Below are 27188 nucleotides of genomic sequence, written 5' to 3'. Positions count from 1 at the left end.
ATTTTAAAGCAACAATTCTGAAATTTAGAATATTTCGATCTTTTAATTTTAAAGATATGTTTTATCTTCAATATAAAATGAATTATTGAGATCAAAGAATTAACTCACTGATTTATTTGCATATCTCAGACACTCCAAAAGAAGATAAAAGGACCATTATAGGACAAAATACGAGCCATTGAGGTTAATCATAACAGTAAAATGTAAACCAATCAAGTGAATCATAAAATCTCCATGATCAGCTTATGGAACTATACTTGCCCATAACGAATACGAAATATTTTATCAGCTCTCATTAAAACAGTCAACACTGCTGGAGACCTATTATCCTAGGAAAATAATCGTCTTTGTACGCAAAAGTTTTATGAGTCAACCTTAGAACACTTTACTTAATCTATAAAGAGGATTATACGAGCTATAGAAAGAATGAAATGCTGATACATAAAATTTTATCCAAGGCCAAATCAGAAACTGTCTAAGACTTGATAGAAAAAAAGGGAGGAGGGAGGTAGGCAATGCTTTTGAAAACATCAATATGACCGTACTTTTCTGTTTATGAGGAAAAATCAAACAGTTTTCGGTTAATTCGTATTGAAAGAATAAATTGAATATCGGGCAAATACTGCAAACAGGGAAAGGAATAAACTGATTAACTAAGTTGAAATAGGCAAAAATTAAAAGAAATTTGAATTGGATTTTCATTGTGATAAGAATTATAATAATTACTAAATTATAAGTAACAATACTTATAGGTGCCACTTAGTTTTAAAATAATTTTGCTCATTTCAATGTTAATAATAAAAACATTTCCATAACTGAATGTAATTATTAAAGATGCTCAAATCAAACAAAGAATTTAATTTATGTAACGTCACAGTCTTAATGGCATGGTATGTTATGATTTGAATAAAATTACATCCTTTATTTCTCTCGTAAGGTTAGCAATGAATTCCAAAATTAAATTAACGTGTAATGTGGATATATAATTGATTCCAGTCAGCTTATATTACGTTAAAAATGATATTGATTAATACTTGATGAAGTGCGAATTAAATTTGAAATAAATTTAAATTTGATAAATATTTAAAGATATTTGATAAAGTGCGAGTTAAACGTAATAAGTTAAACAGTATGAGTACAGAAAGTTCAGAAATGGAAGAACGATTTGATTTATTTTGGACAGTGAAAATATTCTGGAAGGTTAATCAGATGAATAAAGCAATTTATATAGGTTTCCATTAACAAACAAAACTACTCAGCTGATAAATTTGAAAAACTATTAATTTGAGGAAATAATAAACATTACCAATCAAGCTGATACGAGTTGCTCATGTTTGTTTAAACAAATGAAAATTGTTCAATTACATCCCTTCGTTTAAAAAAATCTTGGTGAACAATAATTTTTCTGTGCACCCGCAACTATGAAAATTTATAAGAAGAATGTGGAAAGTATATAATGAAAAATAGCAATTTTCTCCATCATAAATGCGTTAATAAATGCCATAGATAGCGATCCAACCATTTGACATTTAACTCAGCCACCATTCTCACACGTATTCATTAAACAAATGGACAATAGGTACACTTTGATTACAGCGATGCCCAGTTTCAGGAGAGTAATCTGACCGTATTAACGTGCTCTGTTTGGTTTAATGCGGCCCATTTGCAACGATGATCGGTGTTTTTCTTTAGTGCCTATAAAACCTTTGTATATACTTATTTACTTTTTGATGTATTTCCTGTGCAAAATTTTCACTTGTAGACAAATGGCATTCATTTTTGATATGCGTCACAAACTGGTTCACTTAAAACATAAAAAAGTGCGACTTATTTTTTTAACGAAACTTTCTTTTGACTTTCTCCTATGTTCCGACAATGCTACCACTGAATAGAAACGCTATTTAATAATAAATTTGTTCTATAACATCATTTAAACGTTTTATCTACAATTAATATGAGGTCTTTTCATTAGTTAAATGAAGTGAAACATTTGCTTAGATTAATTGCAAAAAACGATTTTTGAATACCATGTAACAGATATATTTTATGAATTCGTTTTGATATAATTAGGTTCTTTGAAGTTTCAAAAAAATTTTCTATGTAACTATCTTGGTTCTGATATAGCAGTCGATACAAGTACTGATTTTATTAGTATCCCAAATGTATTAGCGCCATAATTTTGCAACAAAGTTAAATTAAGTCAATTGCAATGAGAATAATAAAAATTAACAGTGATGTCAATACAGTTAACTAAACTGAAATAAATCCAAGATTTCAGCATTGCAAACTTAAATGCGTGTTTACTCAACACTGAATGCTAAGTTATCCAGTTTTTAATAAATTAGCACATAGATTTTTATATAGGTTAAAATTAGCATATAGATTAAAATTACGCATTATAACTTAAATAAGAAAAAATTAAAATTATATTGCCCTGAGTGCATTTTTTTAAAATTTTGCTCTTTACATAATCTTTTTGTCAGCCCATTTCTTTTCCTGCGCAAAAAGTAATAAATTCCTCAAAAGAGGCAAAGAGTCTCGTTTTGAGACCCACTCTCTAAATCACCGTTAGTTTGCGAGTGAAATACCTCAGAAACTAGGGCATAAGTTAATCGCCAAAACAGAGTTGTTTAGATCATATCAAATGACGAAATAAAATTATGTTATCCACATGAAAAACATGACGAGGCTCCTATATTAGGTACAAACACATATACTCTGGTCCAATATTAGCAGAAGCCACCCTGGCTTCCTGTCAAGAAAGTGACTCAACTGCGTGAATGCTTTGCCTTTTTTTCAAATGCTCGTTCATCACAGTCGGTTCTCCTGACTCAGTTTCCTTCAGGCTGCATGTGTTGATCTCATCATTGTTGGAAAAGCTCCATTCTCTTCCCAGGGAAACAATGCAATACATCGGAAGAAGCGGGATGTTTGGTTACTTTGGATGAACTACTTCCGATTTCGAGTCGCTCGGATATCCCTGACGCCATATGCAGATGACAGACCTTTTTGGCACGACGCCGCGTCGACGAGAGGCTCAATTCATTTTTCAACGTCGAAACGAAGAATGGAAAAGTAAAATAGAATTTGTTGTCCTTTCACGGCTTGCATTTTCATACGGGCCCTTTCAAACGCGTGCTGCCTGAAATTTTCAGAAGACGGTTACGTCGTAACAATACAATGTTATTCTTGACTGAGTTAGAGGTGTTGCAAGCCAGTGCGTATCATAAAAATAGAGAGCAATGCAAAAGATGCGCATGCTTTCCGAATTAATTACGTAAGATAATTAAGAATAAATTGCATTTAAAAGTTTGTTCAGCTGCCAGTATGCAGGAGCTTTCTTCCTCATGTTCAGATGGGTAAACGAATACAGAATGCTGTTGTTAGGAAGTAGATTACCTGAGCGCTTAGATTGACAATCTACGCAGCAAAAAATTTTGTCTACTTAATTGAGTCGTATTAGTTATAATAAATTGATTCGATTAATTCGTTCTTTTTAATATTATGGGGCATTAACTGAAAGGGTCTCTCAGTAATCAACTGAAAACAAATAAGCGGGAAGAAATAAATAAATAACTTTCAAAGATTAAAAAAAAAAATGTTTTGAATTCTAAATTTATAGATTAGAATCAATTATATATTATTTCTATTTTAATTATTTCTTTCTTTCAGAGATCTATTTCAATCATACTAGATTTCTAACTAATATCTATTGCGTTCTGAACAATTAATTTCAAGACTGGTGTCAATTGATTAGAAATCTTCCATGTCCGACTTATGTTTTTTACCAAAGGAATGGGTCAACAAATGAATTTAATTCAGAAATGAAGTCATAATTTTTTAAATATAGCTCTTATTTTCAAACATAGAGGTTTACTTTTCTATTGAAATTCAATTTTGGAAAAATTAAGAATAGAAAGGAAAGTAATTGTTATGAAAATATACCACATAAGGCAATATATGTTAAAGAAGAAAGGATGGCAAAATTTAAGTAAACGAGTCCCCTCTTTTTAACTGTTGATTTCAGTGAAGGCCTATAAACAGTACATATTTATCTTTCTAATTAATTCACTAGGTAATATCTATGGAGTACTTGTAGATTCTGAATAGAACAATATTATTGTAATATAGTTCCAAGTAATATAGTCGTTGAAACTTTTTTCTTTGAACTGTTAAAATTTTAATAAACTATCCATTTTAAAAAAGGGAGAAAAATATTTAAACTAATCTAGTACTTATTCGGACGAGGAGGAGAATTATCTTCTCAATATGTTTTAATAACACTAAGCCATCCTGGACAAACTATGGCCACCACAGGCTTTAAAATAGTTACTTGGTACAAACTTGATTATGAAGAACATATATTATATCAGTATGCATTCACAGTACATATTAATTTAAAAAAACATTTACAGCTTCATTTATCGCATTAGTATCAAAGATTTTTTTGAATAATATTTTATTAAGCGCTTATTGAGTTTTATAATAATTATAAAGGTTCGCATACCCCTGCACTAAACGCTTCAGCCACATCTTTGAATAAAAATATATATAAAGACTTTTTAAAGTAAAAACCCAAATTATTAAACTGTCGGAGTAATAACAATCAAAGCATGAATTATATTCTTCACTCTGATGAGAAATTGATCTTTAATAATTTAGAAAAGAACAATATTAATATCTCTCGAAGTCAATTCTTATTGTCGCAAAATTTCATATTGCAGGACGTATTTTTGCTGGAGGAAAAAGGATGTGATATTCTAGTACAACATAGCAACCAAAACAAAGTGTAATAGCCTGACAAGACGTTTGTCACGTAAATCTGACATCTTAAGAATTAATCCATCTCGAAAGATTGAAATTGAGAGAAAAATTTATTCTGTACCTGAGTTCATAAAGTAAAACCCAAATTATTAAACTAGCAGAGTCATAACAATCAAAGCACGTATTATATTCTTCTCTCTACAGAGAAATTGATAATAATTTAGAACTGAACAATATTAATATCTCTTCATGAAGTCAATTCCTAATGTCGCAAAGTTTCATATTGCAGAACGTTTTTTGCTGAAGGAAAAGGGATGTGCTATCCTAGCAAAACATAGTAACTAAAACAAAGTGCAGTTGCGTGACAAGACATTTGTCGCTCTAATCTGACATCTTAAGAATAAATCCATCTCGAGTGATTGAAATTGAGAAAAATATTTATCCGGTACCTGAGTTGCTCTAATTGAAATTAATTTAATTAATTTATAAAAATCTATAATAAATTTTTAAAGAATGCTCCATTTGTATTTTAACATGATGAAATAAATTAGTATTATTCTTATTATTTCAGAAATTATTCGTTTTATAATTTCGGTAATTAATTAACTTTACACAACTGAGCAATTTTTTCAATAAATTGAAATTTCACGCAAAATCACCCTCATTCTGTGGCGTCAGTGATAATAATCTCTATATATCACAATACTTTTCGGATTTGACATGAACGATACGATCGAGAAAACAGGTCTTGAAAAAATATAAGTGATAAAAAAAAAAGAAAAAAAGAAACCCCACTGGAAACTTATATACCACTTTATTTTTCGCTACAAAAGGTGAAGATAGACCTTTTTTTTCTGTGGGATTGTATTCAGCTGAGACGAATAGGTTTTTCAATAGAAAAACATATAGGTGGAAGTACGCTGCCTTGAATCATTTGAGCGTATTTTGAGTTAGTGAGGCATGAAACGTCACTGGAGTTAGCGCGAATTCTCTCCATGAATGAATGCAACGATTTCATTCATGCTAAGAAAAAGAAAAAAATCACCACTGATGTCTGGCGTAAAATTATTTTCTTTCGTTGTTGTCCTTTCTCCTTCCTCTTTAGAATTTTTTTCGTCTTTATCTTTTGAAAAATGACACTGTAGAAATCAGTGGGATAATCTTACTTATTCCTCCCCTGATTTGAGTGTGCGGTGGAGAAAAAGATAGGTTTTTTTTGTGGTCACTTTTGAATGTTTTTGATACTAAATTGCTTTGAATGCATATACCGAAGAAGATAATATGTAAAGTAACAGCGAGGTGTTTTTAAAGCTTTTTTTAATGCATTTGAATTATTTACTCGATTTCTCATTGTAATTGGAAATAAACTATTACTGTTAAGTGAAAACCTTTGCATTACATTTTTGCAATTCAATATTCATATTTTTGAAGCATATAAAGTAAATCTTAAGATAATTGTATGCTTTAATAATTAAAGAGAAATACTAACGAGTAATTTTCCCAAGAATGTTTTTCATGTTGTTTGAGACCGCAATGAGTAGTTGGTTAGATATCGGGAAGCACTTGCGGATTCTGGGTTCAAAAACTGAGTCTATCGAATATCCATATGGATCTGGTGTATCTTAAATCGAACATTAGGGCTCAAATGCCCTCCGGCTGGTGTGGCGTGGAATTTTTCAGAAGGGGGTGTCCACTAATTGGTCATTCTCGTCATCTCATTATAACTCAAAACAACGAAGCCTGTCCCGAAATAGCCACCGGGTTGCTTCAAAATCGGACGTAAGTTGAACTAAATTGACCTAAAGCTCAGCTTAATGTTATTTTTCACCTAAGACAAGAATATAATAATTATTGGATGAATAAAGACATTTTGTTTATAACTAAGCAAAAGAAATAAAATGAAAAAAAAAAATACAATTTGACAGAGCTGCTATAGACAAGTGATGGAACGTCGGCATCGGATATGGAGTATCGCAGTTTCGAACCCGATTCCAAACTCAAGAACCAACGGTGTACATAGACTTGGTGTGTAGTAAATTCGACGAAGATAAAGTTACTTGCAGTTCAGAAGTTTGGAGAGAGGAGTGATGGTCCAGATGCCATCCTCATCTAACTAAGTTGATTCAAACAATGACCAGAATTGGTTTTCATTTTTACATAATACGGAATAATTTTCATCTTAATACTGATTAGCCGCAAAAAATTACTCCGCTATGCTTTAACAATAATGCACTGAACCGGATCACTTCAAATAATAATTCCATGAATGTCCCGCTATCGGCGAAAGGATAACTTTTATAACATCAACATGACTTGTATTGCACCCTCAGGAGTACCAATACTATTCTTATTTAATGGGCAGTTTCTTGTCATCGGCCCTCAGTCACCTTTCTGCCTATATATCAATACTTTTAAAAAATGAATTTTTTAATTGCTACTAAATAATTTTTTTTTTTTTTTTGTCGTCATAGATTCCCAATAGATTTTCCTATCCGGTTCTGATGTTCTAGAGTTTTAAAATTTTGTACACTTGAGCATTCTCGGTGATTTACATTATTTCAATATTTTCAGAACAATAATCAACTAATGGATTAATTTAATGAACATTTTAATCCAATCGTATGGCGCCACCTGGTAGTCAATTTCGGAAAAACTGATAACAAGATTTCATAATTTATAATAATGATTTGTAAATTACAGACTAAAAAGTAAAAGATAATTAAAATTTAAAAAATCTACTTTTTTAATGCACTAATAAAAGTGTTTTTTTAAACTGTTTTTTTTAATTAAATTTATTCTAATCTTTAAAATACTATCATGATTCAAGCGACAAATAAATTTTATAGCACTAACTATAAAAATTGCCTCTTAAAGCAATCAAGATAAATTAGAGTCATTTCTTCATTTTAATTTCACATTATGAAAGAATCTTTGCAAACTTATTCAATGGAAATTGTATTCCTAAAATATAAAATCACAATAATGAAAAAAATGTCTTCTCTTGGCTTTGAAATATTCTCTGCATCAAGCGACAGTAAAAGGATATGATACTAATTTTTTAAAAATTAGCATTTGGAAATGTTCGAAATAAATTTAAAGATAAGGACACTTAAATTCATTTGCATAAACAGTAGTGTTTCATTTTGACTCACATAAAGGGAAATGCCGGTATAAACTCATTAAATTAAAAATCTAGTCACAATAATAAAAAAAATGCTTATATTAATTACATTTTTAAAGGAATATGTTTTTAGTAATGTATCATAAATAACCGCTTTATTACCAAAATTATCGAAAATGCCCCCTTTAGCGATGCAATATGTGATGAAATATCAATAGATTCAGTTATTTCTTCTGAATCTGAGTTTCTAAAATCGTGTTTCTTTCAGTTGCATATTTACTTGTAATTTCAACAGCATTCAGTGAGTCATAACAAAAACAGATCCAGCAGCAATTAAAGCGTTTCTCAAAACAAAGCATTAGAAATGTCAATGGCGTATTTGCAACAAAGAAAGAAACTAAATGATTGCCTTTTGTCGATTTTATTCATTTGAACTCTTTTCCATGTGCTATCTTGCGTTTCCATCTGTTTGATTCTGATTTATATCGTAAGTAAAGAACATAATCTGAATGGGGGAAAAAAAGTCAAAAAAGACTTCATAAAGCAAAAGCTCTCTTTTATAGTATTTAATTTTAGTTAACCTGCAGATAAAATTTTAAACTAAAATTTTAATTCGAAGTTAATCGAATATTTGGATTTTAACCGAACAGTGCGTTCCGTATGATTATTTTGAACTCCAGCCTTTCCACGAGGAAAAATATTTATGAACTGATACTAGTTCCTTAAAATAAAAATAAAATTAAAAAAATATAATTTATACTACAACTATAACTTTTGAAATTCTACTATGTAGCATGGGGGAGAAGGAGAGGAAATGTACCTAAATTTGAAGCAATAAATATTGTGGCAAACTTTAAATTTTCAAGAATTTTTCAGAAAGATAATTGTCCAATAGTCGTTAAGGGTATAATCAATAGCATTAATCTTAAAAGCTTGTGTTTCAATCAAAGATCAATTAAGCGTCAAAGTTCAAAGAGTGATGCTAATATGTTCGTAGTAGCTTTTATACGTTAGTGAATTAAAGAAATTAATTTTTAAATGTTATAATCGAAAATTCCTATAATCGAAAAATTATAGGGGCCAACCGCCTCGAAGAGGATGCCAGTTTGGAGAATTGGCCAATAATGTGAATGAATTATGATAATAACATCAGTCGATCTCAACAATTCCTGTCGGTGGCATGGTGACCGGTTGTACACAAGTAGTCCAAAATTTATATTAAGTAATTAATACACAGCAGTTTTTATGTGTTAGCAGAAGAAAAAAAAAAAAACTGTTACAAATTGTTTTAAAAAGAGCATTTGTGAAAGATAATGCTATATTTTAATGCTAGGATTATTCGCGTGTCTTGGTATTATTTTCTCCTTTTTCTAATTCTAATCACCTCGTGCAGCAATTCACAGAGCCTGAAATAGGTCAAATTCTCCTATTAAAAATTCCTCTTTACTTAGATTTTATTGTAATTTCTCAATACTCAGATATACTAAGCCGAAACTTCATAAAAACCTTTCGAGTGAAATGTTAATCTAGAACATCAACACGTCTTAATCCTCCCAAGACCCTTTTGAGGCTAATAAAGATATTTGAAATCTACCGCTTCGTCCGAAAGTCTTAATCCAGACTATGAAATTGAACAAGAAATAAAAAAAAAAAGCAGATAATATAATTGATGAAAAATATAAAATTTATTAAAAATTTTTGTGCAAATAATTTTCAAGTTATGCCTTAGCTATATTTTCTAATAAAAATTGAAAAATCTGTAATTTAGTTTTTATAATAATGTTTCGCATGATAGCAAAACTGGAGCTATTTTGGGACGTGTCTTATAACTTTGAACTCTGGTCAGAAAACAAGAACGACTGATGAACTCTCGCCTAATTTCCTCGCCTCACCAGCGGGAAAGCGATTGATTTCCGATGTCAGATTTAAGGTGCGTCTAGTTTGCATATACGTTGGATTCTTAGTGGAATTAGTAGTTTAGTTTCGAATCTAAAACCCTCCGGTATCGATACCCAGAGTTTGTCACTAGACCATCGTGGCTTTTAAAGAATTTTTTTTAAAAAAAGTAATATGAATTTTTGTGGCCTTAATTTTTTTCTAGGCGGCACCTGAAGGGAGAGTGAATAATAATTTAAGAATCTGTACTAATCCCGTTGATTCAGGATATCACATTTCTACATGCAAACTTCGAAGAAACAAAGATGACTATAATTTTCAAAAAGATTGAATCCTTATTTATTTATAACCTAGTGATAAGGATTTCGATTATAACAGTCAGAAACAACAATATCCGTTACACTGGATTTTCATTTTATTTACAGCATTTGAAAATTATCTTAAAATTTCTTTTAGCAGTGCATTATCACAGCGACAAAATATACCGGAGAAAAATCATTGAAAAGCATTAAATATTTTTATATTTGACCATTATTATATTTATAGGCTGGATATTATTCGCCAACTATCATTAATTTAAAATTTAAAAAGTTAACTTTTCAGTGATGCGAATTTTATTTCTACTCCCGTTTTCCCTTCTCAAATTTAAATAAATTATTAAAAGTTTAAGTATATTTTACTACAATACTTTTCATTGTTTTAGTTACGGCATTTACACGCACATAAGTTGCTACGATATTAAATGAATTTTGTGTGTTTGTGTGTGTGTGCGCGCGTTAGCATTGCTGTAAATATGAATGTAAATAATATAAATATTAAATCTAATAATATAACAAAAATATGCAATTTTTTAAAAACATATAAAGACAGACGAATCAAGCCCAAAACTTCATCATTTTACGATATGTCAGATAAGAGGTTTGAATCTCCTTATTTTTTTTTCTTTTCTATTTTATCGCTTTCAATCAATTTAATTTTCAAGTTATTTATGTTAAATGATACGAGATCTAAAGTTTATTTAGCATTTTGGATTATCCACCAAAAATCATCAAAAAATAGCCGCGAATTTCCATTAAAGAAATATTTCTAAAAGCTTACAGTATCAGCTTAGAGATCATAAGTGCTTTGAATCGGGGGGAAAAAAATGATAATTTTTTAATCGGAAAAAAAAATGATAATTTTTTAATCGGAAAAAAAAATGATAATTTTTTAATCGGAAAAAAGGATAATTCTTTAATCGAATTAAAACTTATAGTTTGTTTATTAAATCAGTACTACAGTTTTTAAGTAGACATTAATACAAAATCGGCGCAGAGGTCTGAATTTTCTTGTTTCTTCCCCGTCATTAACTAATAATGATTATGACTGACATAAATTTTAAAAATATAAAAATAACAAGAAATAATCAAATAAAATAAAGGAGACTGTAGTGGGAAGAATCCGGACTTTCTGGTACCTGTATCAGAATTCAAACAAATCGAAATTCTAAACTACAGTAACAACTACAGCCACACAAATGAGACTGAAAGTATTAACCACTTGGAAAGTATTAACTTGTTTCGCCCGAGTGACACACGTGCATCGATTTATCGAATTTTGATAGTTGTAAGCAAAAAATAAACTATTCATAACGATTATAATCCAATATTAAAATTACTTCGAATACATAGATAAGTCAAGTATTCAATGGATTTCCATCTGAATCAAAACAAAAAAATATTCCTAAAATAGAAGGTGTCATTTTACTAGATAGTAAAGGAAATAAAACAGTTAAGTGGTTAATAATGGAATATGTATTCGACTAGCAGAGATCGTTTTTAAGTCCACAATCCCACAAAAGAAAATATACCATTAAATATATCAAAAGAAAATATACCATTTAAACCATTTTTAAAAAAATTAAACAACTGTACGGTTTTTATAGAAAAACTGTTGCATTCTCGAAACTGTTACAGATGATTATTGACCAAGAAAAATCTCAAGTACAAACGGCGATTTTCTCTCAGAAAGTGGACAATTTACTAGACACAGTGCCACATATCCATTCTTGAAACGTTCCGACTGACAAAATGCCTGGACGTTACTGTAAAAACAATTACAACTAATGTCATTGTTTTAGTTGTCCTCTGAACAAAAGTGCTGAGGTCGCAGTCGAATGCACCGGGCGGAGAAGAGGCTATGTTCCAATCCATCCATGATGTGGGTACACTGTATGTAAACAAGTGAGAACTACCGATGTATATCTGAATGGGCGTGATCTGGCTTTCATAGAAGATAATCAGTCAGACGTGCATCCTCTCTACCAACCATTGATTTCAAACTTTTTTGGAGCATTCCATAAAACTAATCTTCCGTTTTCTAGGGTCACTGTCTAATAAACATTGGAAAACACATGTTGGTTATCAAGCAGTTTACTGACGCAGTGTGTGGAGGAGCAAAAAACATGATGGAAAAGTAAGAGTTTTGTGTTTATTTAGGGTAGCCACAAGATGAAGATGGTTCTGCTTAAGTGTTTTGATAAATACAAGGAATGGTGGAATGCAATTTCGTTTTCAACAGAGCTTTTCTTTAGTTATTTCAAAACCTAATTTACCTCTCTTGTGTATTCTTCTCAACATCGACACTCATGACGTGTTTGTAAATCACATCCTCTGTGCGTTCGAGGAAGGTTATCTTTTTCTCGCATTGGACTATGAGTTTTGTTTAACATCAGCATAGAAAACAATGATATTTTATGAGAAACACATGATTTATTTGAAAGATTTCCCAGAATTCTCCATTCCTCTAAAGACGTTCGACGAATTATTTTGACAGACATAAATTTTTTTATATCGAATATGTCATAGTGTATATAAATTTTTTGCTCCTTTTTTAAAAAACGATTTTTTTTTTTTGTAAATTTCGTTGAAAAAAAGAAGTGGTCACTAACATAACGATTTTCCAATAAAGTGCAACGAATTCATATGGGAACTACTGACTTCTGTGTCCTTTTAAAACTGTTGGCGATTTTTAACATTTTTATGCACTGAATGTAAACAACTTTTGAATTCGAACTCAGAATCGTTCAAAATTACATTTGAGAAAAGTGTTGATAAGAATTGTTTAGCATACGGAAAATATAATAATAAAATATAACTGTAGATAATTCTTTTATGCTTTTTTTGCCTATTTTAAACAAGTAGTGCAAATGGAAAATTAAAAAAAAAATATTTCAGCCAGCAAAGTTTTAATCGTGTTATTGTCAATGAATCCATATGCATTGAAAGATGTGAAAAAGGAATGCAAGATTATTATTCCTAATTTAATAATATAGTATTGTCTATTTAAAAGTAAATATAAATAAAACAGAAATTAAAAAAAAAAAAAAACTAATAATGCTAGAGGAAAAGTCATATTTCCTTATAATGAAGTCAATAATAAATGAGACGTTTAAAATCTGTTTACAGCTTAGGCATTTAAATTTGTTTTAGCAAAAAAAGATCAGAATGCAAAATCTCTAGTGGCATCTCTTTCTCTGCTTCCATTGAAAGTATCTGGTTCTCATATTGTAAATGTTTTCATTAAAAACAATTCCGTGAATTCCTTTCAAACATAGCTTCCACTGAACCTCTCATATTATAAAATATTTAGATGGTTTATACTATTCCTTTTCAAGGTATACAATATATATAATCAAATTTCATTAGTGTTTCAAGTTTTGCAGATAAGCAGGCCTTTTGAATATTCCATACATTTTCTATGGGCTGTATACATTTTACAAACGTAATGCCATTTCTTGGGATCTTGGTTAACAAACCATTCAGAAGAACGATACAAGGGGGGGGGGATGCATGTATCTGTAAAATGCTTGTAACATTATTATTTTTGTTTGAAAAGAAACTTCACCCTATTTCCTTCGCATTTAAATAAATTGAAAAGAATAAATATCGTTATAAGTTACAGTCGAAACACAAAGTTGTTCTTTGAAGGCCTTCCCTTACTTTTGGCGAGAAATAAATTGACAGATTTCCCAAATAGAAATGATAATCTTTCTATTTTTCAGGGCGGGCGGGGGGCTAAGGCTAATTGTCTGAAGTTTCTTTTGTAAAAGACAAAAGCAGTGTAATAATTTAAAAATTTTTTTTTTTAACTTTCCTTATAATATTTTTTAATTTGTTTTACCCACATATTCGATTTTTGGAGAAATAGGCGATTTAAAAATTTACATATAAATACTTTCAAAGGTCATGCATAACTCGCAGACAATTTTGGTAAAAAATTTTGTTTCTAACAGTGAAATATCGGATCTAAATATGATTGAATAATTTAAAAGATATTAAAACTGCGATAATAATTTTGTAACAACAGTGACAGCTTCTACTTGAATTTCAGTCCACTATAAAGCACTTTTAGGCTTAAAGCTAGGCTCATTTTCATTTCATAACTGCTAAATGGTGTGAAAAAACAATATTCTATGACCATCTGAAAATTTTTTTTTCATAACCTTTATAGTATGCATATATACTTATTTAAATAATTATAAATTTATCACTTTTCTTTTCTCGGTGGAAGAATATAACAGATGTACATTTTTAAATTTTTCGATTTCAGAATCATTCCGTTAAGAGACAATAGAGAATGAATGGAGGGGAAAAAATCAAAGGCTCTTATAATTTTCTATGGTTAATTTGAAAAGAAATTAATATGCAGTAAATATTTCGTGATATTTTGATGATGCCATTTGCAATACCTGCATTTATAATCAACTTTTATTGTTAAGAAAATGCTCTGATTATTTCAATTTCAATTCTGCCTGTAAAAGACTAATATTTAACGTTGCTGTATCTACTATCATCTTACAAATATATATATATATACTTTTTAAGTCCAAAATTCTTGTCTGAACCTAAAAATCGCTCGAGATTATATTATTACATTTTCTAACTTTTAAATTGATAGCTTTATCAGTTATTTTAATATGTTACAGATTTTTGAATTCTGTTATTATTTTATCTACACTTCTATATTATTTAAGATGGTTTCCTACTTTGATCTTGTACTTTCCCTATTTAAAGACCAGTGAAGAGTCAGCTTTTATAACATGTAAGTTATTCTCATAGATTTTAATTTTAGAGTGATTCATAATCCTACGTATGAGTTCGATAATTATTATAAAAATTCACTAAACTCGATCGTTCAACAGATGTATGGCTGGGGTTCAACCTTAAGCGAAATAGTAAGATTTTGAAATCTAAGTTCATTATATGCATTTCTGTGTCTACATAAGCCTTTGGGCAAAGATTAATTAGTTATAATTGTCCGCATTAAACATAAATGCGGTTCTGCTGTTATAATATGACATAATTATAACAGCAGAGCTGAAAATAAAAAAATATACTTTGTATATTTGAAATAATACACTAACTGTAAACCCGTTCATTTTTAGTGTTTTACAAAGGTTTTTATTTACTACATGTAAGTATTATATATAATTTCTTTTAGACAAAAGAATTATTAATACATTTATATCCTAATGTTTTTCTTCATTAAAAAATAATGCTCACCGACAACAGAAAGAAACCCCGCTTAATATCGCGCTATTATTTATGTATTACTATTTAGAAAAATACAAATATTGTGTAAGTCCTCATCGTTGTAATAAAAACTAACAATTTTTTTATTCCATTATTTATTTGTACCCCCCCCCTTCTACAGAAACGCCAAGGCCATCAAACTCCAAAGGCCGGCGCTGAAGTTGTCATCCTAAGGGTAATATGATTCCTGGAGGCAAGTACTAATTTAAAATAATTTCGGAGAAAATGGTCCGAAGGGATCATATTTCTCAAGAATCTATGCTATCGTCTGATTTACTTAATTAATTCTTAGACGTGTTAAAACACGATAGCATAACAATAAGAAAAAGCGAGTGAAAAAAATAGAAATAGAAACAAAATATATGATTAGCAACAACATGTTTGCTGATTGCCTTCATCGTATCATTAATGGATTTGTCGTTTAAGCAGATAGAAAATCATTTCATTTCCAAAGATTTCTTGGAAATTCGGTTTCCGATGCATGGAAAAGTCACGGCTCATAAGCTGTTGTTTTTGTATTGTTTGTGTGTTCAGCCAAATCATCTCCTTCTAAGAACTGAAAGATAGAATTTAAATAATATTGTCAGCTTACTGCCCCCCCCCCTTCTTCTTTTTCTTTTTCGCTTGAAAAAAAGTCGATTATTTGTATTTGGAGAAAAATGTTTTATGGTCATTATTCAGTTGAATACTTGCTGGACCTGAAACGCTATGAATAAAAAGTTTCGAAATTCTTTATACGCAATTATAGTTGAAACTGTTTTATAAATTAAAAATTTATTTGAAAAATCGCGTGGCTCTTTCAAATAGGATCGCACTAAAATTGTTGATTTTTATATTTTATTTAAAAACTGAAGAATGCGGTGGGGGCAGAACTTAAGGGTTGGATGAAAAATTGATGCTTGTTATTTATATATAGATGTATACGCAAAGAAGAATATAAAAACTTGGAAATTTTGTTCCATAGCGACTGAATTCAAGAGAAATGAATCAGTTTTATTAATATTTTGAATGGAAATTGCTCTTTAGTGAATATTTTTACACTACTTAACGTTTACCACAAAAGCTTTACTTGCGTACAATATGTTGATAAGAATGACAGAGAATCACAAAATAGTGTCTCCATTTGAACTACAAAATTGATTAAATAAAAACAGATTTTTCAAATAAATAAATCAAAATCAAATAGTACTATTGAGCAGTGAGAATATTTCAAATGTATGAAAAAAATTCAAAAATAGATAATATAATTTCAAGGTTTTTTTTTTTTTTAAATTAAAAAATGTTTCAAAAAGTACGTCATGCCATGCCTTATTACATTTGTTTTATTTTTTTGCGTAAAAACAGATAAAACAAAATCTGAAAGTTTCCTTTAGTAGTTTAATTGTTGTAGAGAATTTTGATTATTTTTAAAGATAAGTAGATATCTATTGAATGAGGCTATAACTGTGAAACAGTGTAGTTCCCTGTCTTTATAGAGTTAGAAAAGAGCGAGTTTGATATGGGTTCAATTAGAGTTCCTTTGCGTTTATAGATCTATAGTTCATGATAACTCGTTGAAAAAACGTAAAAAACTACGAGTGAACTTATCACACATGAATGATATAATAGGTGTTTCTGCATGCTTTAAGGGAATAGAATGAGCTGCACGAAATTCTGAAAATTTCTTTCAAAATAAGGAACGATTATACAGTCTATCAAATGTTAGTGTCAAGATTTAAATGTGTAAATTATTTGAACATTTTAGGGTTACATTTTGGATATAATAATTATATTAGTCTTCATAATTTTCCCGTACCGTCTACTTGAGTTATTTTTTATTATAGTGGTTGCTAATTCTAGCTGTGTTTAAATCTGACTGAATGCGGAAGTTCTTCAAATAAAGTCAGTTATTTGTCCCTACAGCTTTTTACATAGCAAAAACAACACCAAACCCACTAAGAATTGTAAATTCATTATTTGGTTATCTTGTTGCTCCCCAAATATCATTTTTGACAGAAAATACGGAAATTAACTCCATCAACACATAGTTCTTCATTCTTATTTGCAAAATTTAGGTAAGTAGATCTGTCAACTCTCCCGTCAGTATGATTGAAGTTCATTTAAAAGAACTTTTTCTAATGTAAATCTAGGAACTTAATATCCAGAAATTAAGATGATTAGTGAACTTCGGTTTTTCTGCTGTCTAGCTGATTTTAATTTAACAAAAGTTAAACGCAGTTTACTATCGTCAAATAATGACTTACTGAATATTTAAATAACAACAGGGCGTCTGTTTTCGACCAAGATATAAATCAATCTTTAAAAAAAAACTATTAAAGGCTATATGTATAGCAAATGTATTACCAAAAGGACATTTATTAAACTGCTTGTGTTTATCTATTTAATATTTTCGAGGCTATCGAAAGCTGCGCGAATCGGTTTAACTCGGGCATGGACAACATAAAATCTAAGTACAAGGCGGAGAGTAAACAAGTAAATGGGTTTTTCAAAAGGTGACACATCCTGTCATTGCAACTCAAAATGTTTTCTTTAAATGGCAGAGCAAATATTCTTTCAGAAAGGAAATGCTTTGATGAAACGAAAGTACAACAAATACAAAACCAGCGAGCGTCGGGAAATCCATTAGAAGCAAGTCGTGTGCTTAGCAAACCATATCCAAAAACATTAAAGTAGCATTTTATATCTGCGAGTGATGCTTTTTTTTTCTATACATGTGAACGTGCGGATGGAGTCAGATTTCAATGTACATAAGCCCACGTTCCACTTAAAGACTGATAACGACAGGTCTAGTGCGGCCCGATGTCTGCATCGTTTAGGCTCAATGACTGCACACAAAATGAACTACTTCTTTATATTGAATTCTGATGATAGCAAAGTGTAAGCTGTTCAAGGTCGAAAGAAATACTCCTTTCAAGCTAAACGGCATTCACCATTTGCGGATTATCCAAGCAATACTTAGATTGACAGGTTAACGGCTTACATCATCTGCAGTAGACATAGTGACCTCTTTAAATGGTAATTGCTTAGGAGGCGCAAAGGAAAAAACATATTAAATCGAATGTCGGGTTTTTGAAGAGTTGAACGAGTTACTTTTAAATTATGTCAAACATTTTCTGACATGCATCACATTAGATGTGATTTATGATGTGTAATTATGCAAAGACATATTTTACGCAATTCAAAATTGCTTCAGTGTAAATATATGTTTGCATTGATTACGTTCGTTTTAGGCAATTAAATTTACTTTTCATGCCACGCATTTCGAACCCACTGAAATGGAAGAAATCGAATAAATAAGAAAGAAAAGTGTTAGTTTGATCCAACCCTATTACATAATGCCCATATTAGTTCGATCTTTTAAATAAGAATTTTTAAAGGCTTAATGAGTAACTCCGTCATGCCGAACGAGTATCCAAAAGAAATTTTTTATCTCAGTACAGAATCCAAAAATTAATTAATATTATATATATATAAAATATTGTTAAGCGGAAGATCGGATTTTTCAGCAAGATTTGCTGCGAAGCAACCAATCCCCATACAAAAATTATTTAAATATAAATACATTTACTAATATAGGTATTTGGTAAAATCCATCGCAATTCACTGGATCATAAATATATGCTCCGTTTATAATCTTTTTGTTCGTGTTACATTATAAAGAATAATTGAACGATAGAGTAATCCATTAACAGAAAAAAATAGTTCCATTTGAAAGATATGAAACATAATTAAGCTTAGATATGCAGTATATTGTGCCATAACAGAAAAAAAAAAAAAAAAAGAGGAAAAGATGTATTTGGGAGAAGAGTGAAAACCTACTGCCCAAGAAAAAAAAAATTGCCTTAAAATATTATTTTTTCACATCTTGTAAGAAGAAACAAGGCATGATGACACAGTACACGCGAGACAGCATGAACAAACATACACGATTATGTTTTTGATATGGCGTCATGTGAATAGACTTTCTAACATGATTACACTTTTCTTTTTAGAAAATCTTCTTTTGCTAGAATTAAACAATGTAAATATTGAATAAAATATTTAAGATTTATGTTATAGAATAAAATATCTAAGATACTTCTGAGTACCTTCATTTATGCCATGAAATGAAATTTGGATATTTCGGAACGTGTAATTTATTAAGGGGATATTGATCTGGGCTTGTGAGACCCAGACTGGTGATCTGCTTAGTCTCTCTAGCATAGATAAGCCTCCCCCCCCCCCCGTGACAGAGGTTGTTAGTCATTACTCAGCATCAACGTCAGACGAGAGCAGATGTCCTCTCAGCGACACCACGAGGTGCCATTTGCTCTATTTGATTCGTCCCCTCAAACGGAGATCTGGACAGCGTCATCCGGGGGTGTCATAGTTAAAATGAAGGAGCCGGACACTGGCAGTGAGGCGCCACTCGGACGAACTGTCCGCGCCCGTAACTCAATAACCTTGCGACAGAATGCAGCTTCTTGCGCATGCAGCGACCCCCTTTCGCACCACATATACAAAGGATGAAAAATGAGACTACATAACATGTTAGGGGATGAGAAAGCGGTTCAAGAACTCATCCAAAATTGTATAAAAGACGGGTAAAAAATAAAATTATGAATTTTTAATCAAGCAAAATTCTGCACATATGAATGTAACAAAGGTAAAATAATTATTAAAATTTGATCGAAATTTTTTAATGTATAAATAAAACTTGTTAAAGTTCGAGAGGAAAGGGACTTTAGATTCTTGTAAAATTCTGAAAATAAAACTTATCAAAAGAAAGAAGGAAAATTATTAGTTCTAATGGGATTAGTTAAAAATTCTCATCATGTACGAAAGTACTATGGAAGTACAATACTATGATATTTCCTATTTTATGCATAGAATTAATATCAGAGCTACTTGAAATCTGTCATTCCATTAAAATTTTAAAGGAATAATAAGATTTTTTGACTGAAAATGATTATAGTTTTAAATTTGATGTGTAAGAAAGACTAAATAAAAAAAATTAAATTTGTTAATATTTCGAGGAAAGAATTAATGCTTGTAAATATATCACTAACTTTTAGAGTTTGTAAAAAAAATAAAAATCTTTATTTAGCAAATCTACAAAATAACGAAATGAAACACTTGGTAACTAATTACTTTTGTTCTAGCCTTGTTTTTCCAATTCTCACACGAATCCAGTTTTCACCGAAAATACGAAAAACAAAGGTGGCATTCATAAATTAAATAACACTATGAGAAATAAAAGTAAACAAATGAAAATAAGGGTTTTGAATTATCTAAGATTTTATTATTTCATTTACTGAGTTCCTTAATGCATGAATGAGCAGTATTTATCGATTTAGCTTTTGCAAAAGTGATAAAACCTGTTCAAATACAAATCATTTTTCAGGAATGCTTAATGCAACTTTGATGGGGTCTTTCTGATTGAAAATCTGAACTTTTTCATGAAATTTCGCCATTTTAAACGTTATAACTATTCTACTTCAAAATTATGCTTATGTGTCATATTTAGCACTTTTTCAATACACGCAATATATTTTTTATGCTACTCAAAATATTTAAAGTAAGATTGAAAATGCTTTAATATTTAATGTTTAAATACATACTTCGTTAAAAGCAAAGAGATAGTTAAATAAAATTGGTGCACAGGTTTCGCATATCGAATGTAGATCCGTATCAATTATGATGCAAATTCTAAGAAGTGGTTGATCGTCTGTAGCTTTGCATTGCATACATGTAAATATGAAATTTTAAAAACATAACAGTTAGATACATGAAACTTGATTCACAGTTTTAGCACCAAAAATAAAGATTTTTATCAAATTGTGTGCCACATTTGTCGAAGAGCTGATCATCTGCCTATGTGTACTTTTAAATATACGTAAACATAATAACTCAAGAATGTAATGATTTAAATTAATGAAATTTGGTATGTATTCTATGTATGTATGATGTGTGAAGTAAAAATGTAGTTCTGTGTCAATTTTGGTTTCAATCGGTCGTTGAAAAAATATGTATTCACGCAATAAATTCAGTAAAAATGCTAGATTTACACCAAAGATCTATATTTCGTAAATAATGTTAACCAAAACCATGCAAATCACCCAAGATCCACACTTTCACGCGAAAGAAAGGAGATACGATCTTTATTGAAGTGTAGGCGAAAAGATTTCGGGAACAACGCTTCCGATTTTTTTTTTCATTTTTTTGTGTATAATTATTGGAAACTGTAAAAAATTCTTATCCATAACTTGTTTTAAAGGGGGGAAAATGAATTAACAATCTTTTACTTGTTGTTTTAATAAGCAACTACTCAAAGGAACAAAAGTAGCCAAAATTAAAATATTTTCAATTTAAATTTGAGTTTACTGATGATCCTTTTATGCAGAATATTTTGCATCAGCAACTCTGAATCCATTCGATTTAGCGTCTCTAAAAATATCATTTAATAACTTATACGAAAAATAAGTTTTTAAATGCAGAAAAAATACTCTTATTTCATTTTAAGGCGATGAAATATCTTTTCTATTTATATATAGTATTTCAAATTCTTTAAGATCATTTTTATTTGCGCAATTGTATCTGGTTTGAGACTGAATCTGCTGATTTTAACAAGTTTTTAAAAGTCGAAGGGTTAAAAGTTTTTCATATACAAAATGTCGGAAAAAATTTTTTAAACACTAAAATTTTATTTATTTTCTTCTTCTTTTTATATTTTTATTCGGCGAACTAAATAGAATTAAATTAAATTATTTGTCTTACACCGTCAGCAATTTTTAAAACAAAAGAACAACCTGAGTAAACATAAATCAAAGTAACGGCAACAACAACAAAAAAGATTGAATAAATAAATCAACATTTAAAAAACTTCCACTTCTGCCAGATGTTTTCCCAATTAAAGTCGAAGAAACCCCTCAGCCAAAACCCATGCTGTCATAGATGCTTTGAAAAAAAAAGTCACACATGCACAACTGTAGACACTCCAAAAACAGAACTATATTCTTCCGCTTATCAGTATCCACAACCTAAACAAAAGACGGTGACGGTTACAATTATCACTTCTATAGACGTTGTTTCCGAAAAGGATATATAAAGACAACCCATAGAAGAGTCAGTCGTAGAGAAAAGAAAATAGAAAATAAATAAAAAATCAAGAAGAAACCTGAAAACAAAGAGACTACGGAACCGATATGAATAGAAGAGAACATTGTCTCCTGCCGGGTAAAGTTATTTTTATCAGAGGAAGAATGCAATGCCATCTTGTGCAGGCAGAATGCGAGTTCCCAAATCGCAACAGCAACTGGGATCATATTTTCAAGGCAGCTGAAACTACTTTTCAATGCGCCAGCCGCCACACTGCAGAACAATAGACAGCATATGGAGAAAAAAAACGGCTCACAACTATGGAGATCTTGGTCTGCTTCTTTCTAAGAAAGAAGTTGAGATTTTTTAGTTGATCAGAGGTGGAGATATTTTTACTTGAGTTTTGTTTTACTTTAGCTGTAACATCATTTAATACATAAGGAAACAAAATACTCCAGAGGTCCAAACATTTTTCAATCCTTCACTTAATCTCTTGATATTAAAGTACGATTGAATAATAATGGCCAAAGATTTTTTTAAAGCAAAAATACTTTTTTTTAATGATAAGAAGATATAGCTGATTAGATATTCTGTAACAAAAGAAGAAAAGTTCTTCAAAAGAATTAAAAAAAAAAAATCCTCTTGTTTATGCTTTTCTAATTAATAAGTTTTTAATTAATTTTTTCCAAATAAATTAAAAAAAGTTTTATAAGAATAACATACTTCATCAGAAACCAGCAATAAAGCAAAAATATAATTCAAAGTATTATATTAAATAACTTTCATTAAAAATCATTCTGACATAGCCTTTGTACATATTTGTTTGATTTATAAAAAAATCTTTTACAGATGCTTTTGTCTTTATTACGAATAGCCGTAAATGGAAGGTGAGCATTCTGAAAAACAAGAAAAGTATACATCATGCCAACATTTTGATATGAGTCAATTATAACGAAATATTATCAGAAAATTCCAAATTAGCACTGCAAGGGGAAGTATTCCCTATGTGAAGAAGATAGAAGGCGCGAAAAAAGCGGGTGAGAGATATATGTGTTACGGTGTTGCTGCCGGGAGGGGAGGGGGGAGGGAGACAAGACTTGTCGGAGACCTTGAACCACACCACCGAAGGAGCTGAAGATTGCAATCAAACGTGGGTGGCCGCAAATACTGTAACCTTCTCATCTTGACACTAGGAACAGGTGCCTACAATAATGCAAATTGCCGAATTGCTAACTTATACTAAGTACGCACAGGTACCCGACCCGGACTTGATGCAAGCCTCCTCAGTGGCTGGCGAGGCTCTTGAGAGTAGTCCGCACTTGATGATCAAGTGGCCATTGTCGCGAAGGAGAGGCACCTCACGAACAGGTCGGATCTAATTGCACTATTATTTCCCTGTCCCTTTGCGCTGCTCGAAAAATTGCCCGGAATTCAAGATGTACTAAAATGGAAAGTAAACAGAGCAGAACCCCAAACACTAGGGAATGCCTGTTCTGGAAAGTGTTTGCAGACGGAGAAAGTACGAAGAATGGCATATTAAATAAAAAATTCAGCTTGGAGTTATCTCTTTTGAAAACAATTTTCATAGTGAAGTGTTATTCTTATGATGAAAGTGAAATATTCTTCAGATGGAAATTGTTTTTATATGTCAGTTAAACAATGCAACACATCTGTTATTTTTTATCTTAATTGCCGAACACTTAATTAACATTCAAAGGTTTCAAACTAAGTTTTAAGTTTACTTTCAAATGAATGAACTTACTAACTTCAACTTACGGGGAAAAAAAATAATCATATAACGATACTATGCATAAACTTTTGAAATATTGAAGTGCATTAAATAATTAATATGCTACATAAATTGTACAAATGTATCTACCATTGTATAAACCTTCGCAATTGTATCCATTGTTTTATTCACTAGTATATAGAAGAATAATCCAATTTAAATCACCAACCAGCTTTCTCTTCATTAACACTATTAAAGTAATCGATAACTATTTATTATGGTAAACTATCGTAAAGAAGAAACAAACTTTTGAAAATTATTCTACAGCTATAAAGGTGAAATTAGTATATTGTTTGAATTAGTATTAAAACAATTTTAATTATATCTTTATTAAATATTCGATTTTTCAAAAATAATTATTGCTTTATCAGTAGCATGCTGCGTATTGGAATGCAGATGATTTGGATATAGACGACTAATTAAACATATTTAGAAATACTTTTCACTATTTTATGCTAAATCCATAAAATGGGGTTCTAAATTGCATAACTGTGTCCAAACCTGTCATTTAAGGAAACTCATGTTAGAGAAACGATTGCTCATAAAAATATGCAGCCCCGATGATGTGACAGCAAAAATAAAATTCCCGAATTATACTCTGAAACCCAGTTTATCGACTACTTTTTAATGTTAATAACTTAGAAAATTTTTGAAATTTTCAACTTTCAGATGAAGAGAATTTATTAATGTTGTTAAAAAAAAGGGTGATGTTCAATTAGCACTAATGCTTGATTTTCACTGATAAATGATTGAAGGAAAAAAAATCGATTAAAAAGAAACATATAACAAAAATCCGACTTAAATATGTTAAAAAAAAATACCAAAACAGACCAAATATATTCATGAAAACGCAAATAAATAAAGAGAGAAAAGAAATGAAAAGGCAAGGCAGAAATAATTGAGATGAAGCTCCAAGAACAATGGATCACGCCCATTGTGAAAAACGAAATAAAACAAGTTATGCAGAGATTAAGGGAGAAAATCTCTAAAATAGAAGCACTTTTTGCTACCTGATCATGAATTTGACAAAAGCGTAATTTTCTCATTAATGATTGTGACTCCATCCTTTTCTTCTGTTATCTACTTGCCTTGCAGCAAAATTCTTTAGATTTTCCAGACGGTAGAATTAAATCATTTAAGTTAATTCATCCACAAAAAATAATGTTTACTTTTTTATTTAAAGGCGTATAGCTTGCTGTAAATATTAAAATATCAACACTAGTGGTGTTTAAAGACAGAGCCAAGATCTCGTATTCTTGCCTTTTTCAGGAAAAGCTATTATTTTGCATCAAATACATAGAACTGAAACCTAAGAGGGCGTTACTTACTGGTGTCTTTGCATTTGAAACACGAGAATCAAGTAATACCCACCCATGCATAAAAGTCGAATCCAGTTACCGCAGTCCGCTGCAGGGAATAGACCGAAGGCAAACCTCCAGGAATCGTAAAAGAAGATACAAATTCCAGGCTTCCTGCTGTTTGTACAACCCAAGTAAAACGAGAAGAAATATAAAACGATCTTTGGGATCAGAATTATAGCTTGGGATGCCATAAATTACAAACACATTTATAGTTTCCTTGGAAATTTCTGCCTTCAAAAAATGTCTGCTACAGATGAGAGACTTCAAATCTAACAATTGATAAAACCGTTACTACAAATTTCATAAGCATTGAGAAAAACAACTTATGTTTTCAATTTCATTAAAATCAATTCAATTTTTTTTCTCTCTCACTGTTTTTGATAATATAGGGTAACCATAAAAATAACTTTCGCTGCTTGAGGGGATCTAAAGGGAAAACTAAAGAACGGAACAAAACTAATTTTTATATATACATTGTAAAATGCATGGGAAGACGAACTCCGCAAAAAAAAAAAAAAAAGCAACAAAGTCACCGATAGGAGAGATTTTGGACCTGTTGGAGGTGAAAACGTGGCAATAATTATAATGAATTCACTGAAATAGATTAAGCAAAACTTTAATATTGCTGGAGTGATAAAAAAAAAGTGCAAATAAAGAAATGATGAAGTAAGAAATTTACGGAAAATAATCTTTTATTAATCAACGTTATGCTCCCTTGGCTCTCGTGTAACTTCTTCAAAGTACCGTCTTTCTTGTGTATAAAATATTGTGTTGGCGACTTTTGGTAGCAACATTCATCTGTAATATCTTCCATAATCTGCATTTGAAATTTAGTTTCGTTTCGTTCATTAATTATAGCAGCAGATTATTCCAAACATTGAAAATTTCTTCATTGTCCCCCTGCATGTTTTTTCCCTTATTATTTTTTAATGTTTTGCTTAAACATATGTTATAAATTGAGATAAAATAATCATTATTCAAAATGATCTATAGTAGATTGCTATCGTATGTAGAATTTTCTTCTCAGAAAATATTTTACCACCCTCTTTACTGGGAAAGGAACCACCCCTTTTTTACAACACCCCAGGAGGGAAAAAGTGGGGATTATCTACAAGTAAAAGAAAGTAGTATACTAAAGATTAAAAATAAATGCATCACATCCCTAATATACAAAGTTTAGATTAGTCATAGTAATAATCAATAATTGTTAAGTTATTAAATAAAATTTAATGCAGAAAATTGGTGCACAAAAAATTATTTTTCAAATGCACTTTTAGTTTGTATGCCTTTCAAAGGAATAAAAGATTTTCCCGATTTTGCTTAGAAATGAAGGCCAAAATAAAGTTACGGATAAAAACAATAAAAAGTAAAGAAAAGAGCGATTATATATACTTGTACTATTTGCTTTTGATATAGTCATTAACTAAATAAAGTGCATATCTTGTTTTTAAGTGTTACTCATGAAATAATGGTAACACTTCTTTCCCAATAATGGTAACACTCCTTTCTCAATAATAGTAACATTTTAAATCAAAATGCTGTTGGCTGTTTGTTAAGTAAGAAATCAGTTGTTCATGATGTCATAATTAAAACATATTTTGAAGATT

At 30.4% G+C, this 27188-nt stretch overlaps 1 protein-coding gene and 1 long non-coding RNA gene across 3 annotated transcripts in view; one reads left to right on the top strand and one right to left on the bottom strand.

The window, feature by feature from the left end:
• Positions 1–27188, top strand: part of LOC129960905 (uncharacterized) — a 516162-nt gene that overhangs the window by 140369 nt on the left and 348605 nt on the right. The window lies entirely within an intron of this gene.
• Positions 1–27188, bottom strand: part of LOC129960904 (sal-like protein 3) — a 206746-nt gene that overhangs the window by 79889 nt on the left and 99669 nt on the right. The window lies entirely within an intron of this gene.

The sequence above is a fragment of the Argiope bruennichi genome, chromosome X2 (genome assembly GCF_947563725.1).
Source record: "Argiope bruennichi chromosome X2, qqArgBrue1.1, whole genome shotgun sequence".
Taxonomy (NCBI): Eukaryota; Metazoa; Arthropoda; class Arachnida; order Araneae; family Araneidae; genus Argiope; species Argiope bruennichi.
Note: the sequence above shows the minus strand (reverse complement) of the source record. Positions and strands in the feature narration are given on the sequence as shown.